Below are 9,433 nucleotides of genomic sequence, written 5' to 3'. Positions count from 1 at the left end.
TATGCAGCTTGCTCGCTACCATAAAAGACAAAGCTCAACAAAGGGAGACACCTGTGTATGCTGTAGTTTATGATAAGCTACCAAGTACTGCATGACCTTACTTCACTGCCAATTTGCAGGAGTCTGCAGAATCTGAGGGGGAATTTTAGTAAGGCAGCCTTTCCTAACAGAATTCCCTCAATAAAACTAAGAATTGCAGATGAGCACAATTTGTTTTCCATAATTAGGACACTAGGTCTCTTGAAACCTGGCTTGTTTTATCATTCTGTTTGTAATTCGCTGGGGTAGTTGGGCCTGACCTTTGAGAGTTCCACTCTGGGCGTGGGAGAGTAGTGTAGTCTCCATGCCGATTTTACCCTGAGCTTCCAGACTGCTTGTGCAAAGAGGGATGTTAATTGTTGTGGAGATGCACCATGTGGATTCCTTGACACAAGGAGCTGGACTGAGACCATTAACTCATTTCAAATAGGCTGATGAGTGGTAGCTACCTTCGGTCACTATGTACATGGGTTGGATGTACAGCAGGAGCTAGAAATGAAAGGCTCTGGGTCTTTTCCTTGAAACCCTCTTCCCCCTCCCCCACCTTGCAGGATTAATGTTCTGTTTGTAGCAGTATCTGGTCAATAATATTACATTGCTCTAGTCAAGCGTCAGTACCATCATGTAGCTGTAATGTTTTCTTGGAAAATGTAGAACAGGTGAATAGCAAGATTGAGTTAAGACCATAATACCATCTTCCAGGGATGTGCCCTGACATTTCTTTGGCAGATAGCAGACTGGTGCAGATTCAGCACAGAGTTCTGCTGCTGGCAATGTGAGTGAGAAGCCTTGTTTGTTATGGGCTGTGAGCTTTGCCAGGGCTCATAATCACATGCATGAAAAATTAACCATTAGTGTTGGAAAATTGCAAGCCGGTGTCATGGTTGCTTGTCATACTAGATGCTGGATTAAGCAGAAACTGCTGCACTCTTTCAGACCTTGGCGTAGGAGAAGTAAAATTGTAGGGCAATTTCTAGTCTGGGTGCTCTAGGAGAAGAGCTCATTTTGGGTGCAGCTACGCTAGCGTGTGCTTTAAGACAACAGTTAGAAATAGCATCCTCCCCAGGGCCTTCAAAATGTCTGCAACTTGATTAACAGTATTGCTTCAGACTGATGAAACTGTGTCTCCTGCGACACTGGAAGAGGGGCTAGAAAGCATTCGTTATAGACCAAGAAGGTGAGCATCTGGACATCATTCATTCCACTTATAACAGGCCGTGGTTACGAAGGAGGCACACTGTCTGAGCAAGTGCTGGAAATATTGTCATCTCCCTCAGCTGTGTAGATGTCCGTTAGCCAAGGCAGGAATTATCTGGAGTGGGATGAAATTAGCCTTCCTAAACGAGAGAGAGAGAGAGAGATCTGTGGGCTAGGTAGAGTAAGTCTGTAAAATGTTGGAAAACCATGATTTGCCAAGACCATCTCCTTTCATATATCTTCTTCTTCAGCCATCTGCAGTGTGGGTTGAGACATGGCCACTGGCCGAGCTGCAGCCGCGCAGGGGCATAGGTGCGAGAGAGTAACTCTTCCCTAACCTGAAGCACAGTATCACTGTTGCTCCTTCTCCATGAGTGGAATGTAACTTCCTTATTATGGTGGTTACTGTTACCACTCCTCCTCCCTCCCCCAGTATAACATGTTCTGTAGGAGCTGGCAGAATAAGGTGAGGTGCATTTTTAGGACTCTCTACAGGTGAAAGGCACTGACTCTGTAGCTTGATTTAAAGCAGTGGTTCTCAACTCTGGTCCACCGCTTGTTCAGGGAAAGCCTCTGGTGCACCGGACTGGTTTGTTTACCTCCTGCATCCACCGGTTCAGCCCATCATGGCTCCCACTGGCTGCGGTTCGCCGCTCCAGGCCAGTGGGGGCTGCGGGAAGAGTGGCCAGCACATTCCTCAGCCCGCGCTGCTTCCCGCAGCCCCCATTGGCCTGGAGCAGTGAACCGCGGTCAGTGGGAGCTGGGATGGGCCGAACCTGTGGATGCGGCAGGTAAACAAACTGGCCCGGCCCTCCAGGGTCTTTCCCTGAAAAAGCGGTGGACCAGAGTTGAGAACCACCAGTTTAAAGGATTATTTAATAATTATCAACATTTGCAGGCTTTTAACCTTCAGAGTGCTTGTGCAACATTAACTACATCCTCCCAGCATCCCTGGGAGGGGGGAGAAAGGGGAAAGGAAGCAAAGCACAGGAGGTAACTGATTTGCACAAGGCCACAGAGGGAATTGGGAATCCAAAATAATTAGTCACAGGTTTTTTTTATCCTTTTCAAAACACTGTAAGCTCCTACAGTTTAGAAGCTGTTAAGGTTTTTGAAATCTGAATGCAGTAGCAGATGAAGACTCCCTCTTGTGGCTGCTTTAAGCGCTGCTAGGACACCTGAATGAAGTTTTTCCCGGGTGTCAATCCCAATTCTAAATCAGTGTTACTAGCAGAGGAAAACCAGACTCAGCACTTGTCTTCATGACAGAGTTAATGCGAATTATTAACTCAAGTGTTGCCCCTACCGTGAGTCCTGTCCACACACATCATTCATTCCACTTATAACTGGCTGTGATTAGGAAGGAGGCACACTGTCTGAGCAAGTGCTGGAAATATGGTCTCCCTCAGCTGTGTAGATGTCCTTTAGCCAAGGCAGGAATTATCTGGAGTGGGACGTGGAGTGGTAGTGGAGTCTTTCATCTCAAGTTGGTTGGCTTATCAGGGATGTAGGCTAGAGCTTGAGTTAGCACAGTTTGGTGGCTGCTAACATGACCACGCTGCAGTGTGGTGCCCCTCAGTGCCTTTCCACAATACCCCTGTTTGCCCAGAAAAAACAGACAAGTTCCCCCAATTCCCTGGCAAAGAATTCATAGGTCAGCTTAGTGCAGTGCAAAGAACCATAGGCTGTGTCCCCAGAAGTCAGTCCCACACGAGTGAGCGTGGCTCCAGTAGGCTGCTCTCTCAAGCTGGGCTAACTGGAGTGTAGATAACTCAAGTTCAGTGCCCTTGGGCTCTCCCCACATGATTTATGGCTGCTCTGGCCTGCATTAGGGCTGCGGCAAAGAATCAGGTAGTTGCAACCAGCTCTGCTGCACCCAACTGGACCCTGTGGAGAGTCTGGCCTAAGAGGAAACCAGAGAGCATTTAATGAAATAAAAGTGAGTGAGAGAGAGCCTCTGTCCCTTCTCCTTTTCCACTGCTCCCCTCCCCTAAGTATCTTCTAAGTGTTGCTTGCAGCCCGACCTTTGAAAGAGCACAGTTGTTTGTGGCACATCCCCGAACGAAGGGATTCCAAAGCTGCGTGTTTGTGTGCTCTTGCCTCGTTAGCAAACTGAGATTTAAGTTAATTTTTCATTTATATAGCGGCAACAATCCTCAACTTCCACTCGCTGCGGCGGGGTTCAAGTTAATTCTCCCCACGGATGCCTTGAGAGGCGGGAAATGAGAACCGTGAGAAGAAAGACCATGCCTCGTGCTCTGCTAAGCCCAGCTGTGGCCCATTTCTGGCACTGTGAATGGCAATACAATACCAGAGAAAGGGAGCTTTATAAAAGAGCTAAGGTTCCAACTCTCATTGTTGCGAGAATTTTGCTCCAGTGTGGATCTATCGGGGATTTTAAAGCATTGCCACCCTTAATTTTTAAAAGCAGCATTTATGGCTGCTCTGATGGCCATGAGGCTGATTCATCTATTTATCAGCAATGTAGCTTTTTTGCCTCCATGCAAACAGGAGCTGCCATTTAACAGCCCTGTTGAGTGCTCCTTACTCACTCAGACAAAGTGCTGTCTGACCTCTGTTCTGCTCTCAGTAATTTCAGATTTATGGCTGTGCAGGGGACAGCAGGGTTTGGCCCAAGTTTTGCGTGTTTAAGGAGGATTGAATAGAGCCTTACATTGGTATCAAATCAGTTCTAAACACACACACAGACTTTAGCCTCTTAAAGTGTGAGCACTCCAGCCAGTGCTCCCAGGGGACACAGCCAGGTGTGGCCCTACTTGGCTTTCGTTTTCAGGAAGCCACTGACAGGCAGGCTTGACCCTGGCAATGTGCACGCAGCAGGGGACGATGTCTGCCCCAAGGTGCAATCTCAGGGCTCGTGGCAAGCCTGCTCTCCAGGCTAAACAGAGGAAGGTGAGGGTCAGTGGCGGTGAGCTCTGCCCAAGTCTCAGGAAGCACATTTTGGCGAAGGAAAGGAATACAATGCAAGCAGGGAGGGAGGCTCAGCTCCGATCCAGGTCCCTCTAAGTAGCACTTGGCTCCCGACAGCCAAGGAGCCGATTGTGATTGTTTGCTGGGTTATTCGTCTCACGCATTCATGGGTTTGCTTTCTACCTTCACCCCAGCATGTTGCAGAGCAGCAAACAGAGAAGAGCGCAGGGGCAGTGTAGCGCAGTGGCCAGAGTTAGGAGACCTGACGTTGACTCGCTTTGTGGCCTTGGGAGAGTCATTGCCCTTCTGTGCCTCTGTTTTCTCCCCCACCCCATACAGCACTTACAGCATCCTACTACAGACAGAGGTGAGCCTTGATAATATTGATCTGTTTTGGTCTTAGAAACGACTGCACCCTGGAGTGTGAGCCCTGGACGTGCACTTACCCACAATCCTAGAACGGTTACAGTCTAACCTGTCCCAAGCAGAAGCACTTCTTGTTCCCCACGCCTGGCCACCTTGAATGGTAGGAGCTGTGTCCAGAGACAGTGCGATTAGAGCAGGCCAACGTGAAATGACACATGATGATTGTGACCATGTGACGCAGCAGGGAGCAGGGAGTGTTGACTTGGGAATGTGCCCTGGGGATGGGAGACCTGAGAGCCTGTAACCTGAGCCAGGAGGGGGAGGAGGAGGTGACACCTCTGCCCAAGAATGTGAAGACAGGCTGCAGAAGGGAACCTGCTGGGGGGGTTTAGTTTCAGTTTGGTGCTGGGTGGAGGAACGCAGGGAACCCCAGGGCTGGGGTCTAAGCTCCCTGCTCCCCCAGAAGGACTTGACTGAGGGGTCCTGGTTGTGCCCACAAGCTCTATTTTGGACTGTGTTCCTGTTGTCAAAAAAACCTTCTGTTTTACTGGCTGGCTGAGAGTCTCAGTGAATCCCAGGAAGAGGGGTGCAGGGCCTGGACTCCCCCACACTCCGTGACAACTGGTGGCAGCGGTGGGATGTACTGCACCCAGTGAACGGTGCTTCCTGCAGTAAGTGACTGGGGAACAGTAAAATGAAGGGGGATTGACAGGGACCAGGCGTGCCGAAGATTCAGAGAGAGACGGTTTAAGGGGGCAGTTAACCCCTGGGAGTGTGTGACCAGAGAGGACTTTTGCAGTAACAGGGTCCCCCGGGGGATTGCAGCGAGCGGTCCCAGGGACGGAGGTTCTGCAGCTCGACCCTGGCAAAGAGGTGGTGACCTCAAGAAGGACTGGCACACTAGGGGTTTTTCCTGGAAACCGTAGAAAGCTGCCCGGCCTGCGAGTGGCCAGCAGGGAGATGTACGCTAAACGCCTGAAGAGCGACCTAGTGGAGCTGTGCAGGCAGAGGGGGCTGCGCATTGGGATTGCCCAGTTGGAGGAGAGGGATCGCTTGGATGACCAGATCCCTGTCCCTGAGGGAAGCCGCCCAGTGGATGCAGCGTGGGCCCTGGGGCCTGACCGGGCTAGGAGTGGTCAGACTGCTGCCGAGGACATCCCGAGACCCTTCCTACCCATGCCTGGGGAAGGGGTTGGGGGAAGCCCAGTGAATATCGAGGGCACCCTGACCCCAGCAGCCAGCAGGGGATCCTCCTGACGGAGCTCCCCATCCCTGGAGCGGATGCAGCTGTAATGGGGGAGGGAGATGAAAATGAGGGAGCTGGAGGATCATGAAAAACAACGTAAGCATGAGCAGGAGGAGAAGGAGAGGGAACGTCAGGAGAAGGAGAAACAAAGATAGTATGAACTGGAGCTGACCAGGCTGAGGAGCAGTGGGGCCCCGGCTTGGTGAGTGAGGGGGGACCCAAGACTGCAAGGAGCTTTGATAAGTGCTTCCTGGCCCAGCAGGAGTGGGAGGACATAGATAGCTTCCTGACGGCCTTTGAGAATGCCTGTGAGATGCACAGGGTTGACCCTGCAGAGAGGCTCCAGTTTCTCACCCCCTTACTGGACCCCAAAGCCGTGGAGGTGTACAGCCGAATGACAGGGGCGGAGGCAGGGGACTACAAACTGTTCAAACAGGCCCTGCTCCATGAGTTTGGGCTGACCCCCGAGATGTACCGGAGAAGGTTCCGGAATCAGCGTAAAACGCCTGAGGTCACATACCTACAACTGGTCAATCGGATGCAGGGGTATGCCCGCAAGTGGATAGCTGGGGCCCAAGCTAAAGAGGACCTGCTTGACCTAATCGTACTGGAGCAACTGTATGAACAGTGCCCTTCTGACCTGAGGCTGTGGTTGGTGGACAAAAAGCTCGAGAACCCACAGCACACAGGGCAGCTGGCCACCAAGTTTGTGAACAGTCGGTCAGGGGGTAGCCGGGAGGAGTCCCAAAAGAACAGGCCCCCCCCGATGCAGAGAGAGAGTCACCATGGGACCTCCCAGCGGGGAAATAGGGAGAACCCCCTCCAAAGGGGAACGCCTGGCGTCGGGCCCCTCCGACCCACTAGAGGGGACCAACATGACCTGAGCTGCTATCACTGTGGCCAGAGAGGCCACGTACGGACCCAGTGCCCCAGGCTCAGGGGCAGACTGAGCAGACCCAACCTACCCAGGGTTAACTGAAAACGGCCCAGGCAAGGGGGGCTGCCAGTTTACCACCTGCTCAGGAGGGAAGAGTACCCCAGGCCAGCTCCGCCAGAGGGCTGGGTGCTCGGTTTACAGGGTGGGCGTGGGGTTGTCCCTCCGGAGAGAGTGCCTTGTTCCCCTGGAGGTGGATGGGAGGAAGGTCAATGGATACTGGGATACGGGCATGGAGGTGATGCTGGCCCGGCCCGAGGTGGTGGCCCCAGATCGGGTGGTGCCCAACACCTACCTGACCTGAACGGGGGTGGGCGGGACCCCATTTAAGGTGCCCGTGGCAAGGGTACACCTGAAATGGGGGGCCAAGGAGGGCCCCAAGGATGTGGGGGTACACCACCATTTGCCAACTGAGGTTTTGATGGGGGGAGACCTAGAGGACTGGCCAAGCAACCCCCAGACTGCCCTGGTTGTGACCTGTAGCCAGAGCCGGCGAGGGGCACTGCACCCTGACCTTGGGGAGGGTACCACACCGGAGGCGCAGGACCCTACCCAAGGCAGTGGCCTCAGACCAGGCCAATGAGAGGGAACCAGTCCCCATCCCGTCCCCAGCCGCTGAGTTCCAGGCCGAGTTGAGGAAAGACCCCTCCTTGCAGAATCTCAGGGACCTGGCCGACCTCAGTGTGGGACCATGAGGAGAGGTTGCCAGGAGAGGTTCCTGTGGGAGAAGGGGTTCCTGTACCGAGAATGGGCTCCCACAAGGGAAGTAGAGTCCTGTGGGATCAGGAGGCAGCTGGTCGTCCCCCAGAAGTATCACCGCAAGCTACTGTACCTGGCCCATGACACCCCCCTCGCAGTGCATCAGGGAATCCGGCGCACCCGGCAGAGGTTGCTACAGAGCTTTTACTGGCCCGGGGTCTTTACCACTGTCCGGCAGTATTGCCGATCCTGTGACCCCTGTCAGAGGGTGGGGAAGGCCTGGGACAAGGGGAAAGTGCCTTTGAGACCTTTGCCCATCATAGAGGAGCCTTTCCAGAAGGTGGCCATGGACATCATGGGGCCTCTCAGCAAGACGACCCGGTTGGGGAAGAAATACATTCTGGTGGTGGTAGATTTTGCCACCCGCTACCCCGAGGCAGTGCCCTGAGCTTCCATGGAAGCAGACACCGTGGCAGATGCGCTCCTGACCATTTTCAGCCGAGTGGGGTTCCCCAAGGAAGTCTTGACAGACCAAGGGTCCAACTTCACGTCGGCCCTGCTCCGGTGCTTGTGGGAGAAATGTGGGGTCTGGCACAACTGGGCCTCCGCTTATCACCCCCAGTCCAACGGGCTGGTGGAGAGGTTCAACAGGACGCTAAAGATGATGCTGAAAACCTTTATGCACCAGCACCTGCAGGATTGGGACAAGTACTTACCTCACCTGCTGTTCGTGTACAGGGAGGTACCCCAGGAGTCTACCGGATTTTTGCCTTTCAAACTGTTATATGGAAGGAGGGTAAGGGGCCCCCTGGACCTGATGAGAGACGAGTGGGAAGGGAAGGCCACTCCCGATGGAGAGTCAGTGGTGGAGTATGTCCTGATCTTTCAAGAGAGACTTGCTGAACTCATGGGCCTGGCCAGGGAGAATCTGGCCAGAGCCCAGAGGAAGCAGAAGGTCTGGTATGAAGGCACGGGCCCTTGCCTATGCCACCGGAGATCCGGTGATGGTTCTCATCCCCGTGAGAAAGAACAAACTACAGGCCACCTGGGAGGGCCCTTTCAAGGTTGTCAAGCAGCTCAATGAGGTAAACTATGTGGTGGAGCTGTCGAACCAGGCGCACCACTGCCAGGTGTACCATGTGAATATGATGAAGCCATATTATGCCAGGGGGAATGTGGTGTTGGCCGTATGTGGACATTGGGAGGAGCAGGGAGATGACCCTTTAGCAGATCTGTTCCCTGGGACCAGAGCTGGTTCCCCCCTGGAAACAATTCCCCTCTCGGATCAGCTAACCCCTGCCCAGCAAGCTGAGGTCAGGGGGGTGCTGCATCCGTACTGACAGCTGTTTTCCAACCAGCCTGGACGCACTAATCTGACTGTCCACCGGGTGCAGACAGGGTCGCACCCGCCGATAAGACGCTCCCCTTTCTGAGTCACAGGGAAAACTGCTCAGGACCTGGAAAGAGAGGTCCGGGACATGCAGGCTTTGGGGGTGATCCAGCCATCTGCCAGCCCTTGGGCCTCGCCGGTGGTGCTGGTCCCCAAAAAGGACGGGTCGGTCCGGTTCTGTGTGGACTATCGGAAGCTCAGTGCCATCAGTGTATCTGATGCCTACCCCATGCCCAGGCCTGACGAGCTCCTAGACAAGCTGGGAGGAGCTCAGTACCTTACCACCATGGACCTTACAAAAGGCTACTGGCAAGTGCTGCTGAATGCAGATGCCTGGCTGAAATCGGCCTTTATCACCCCTCTGGGGCTCTATGAGTTCCTGATCCTGCCTTTTGGCCTCAAGGGAGCGCCGGCCACCTTCCAGTGCCTGGTGGACCAGCTACTGAGGGGGATGGAGAGTTTCGCCGTGGCGTATATTGATGACATCTGTGTCTTTAGCCAGACCTGGGAGGACCATGTGTCCCAGGTTAGACAAGTGCTGGACCGACTCCAGGGGGCTGGGCTGACTGTAAAAGCGGAGAAGTGCAAGGTGGGGATGGCTGAAGTATCTTACCTGGCCATCGGGTGGGGA

The sequence above is a fragment of the Lepidochelys kempii genome, chromosome 16, assembly GCF_965140265.1.
Source record: "Lepidochelys kempii isolate rLepKem1 chromosome 16, rLepKem1.hap2, whole genome shotgun sequence".
Lineage (NCBI taxonomy): Eukaryota > Metazoa > Chordata > Testudines > Cheloniidae > Lepidochelys > Lepidochelys kempii.
The sequence above is the reverse complement of the archived record's forward strand: the minus strand, read 5'-3'. Positions refer to the sequence as shown.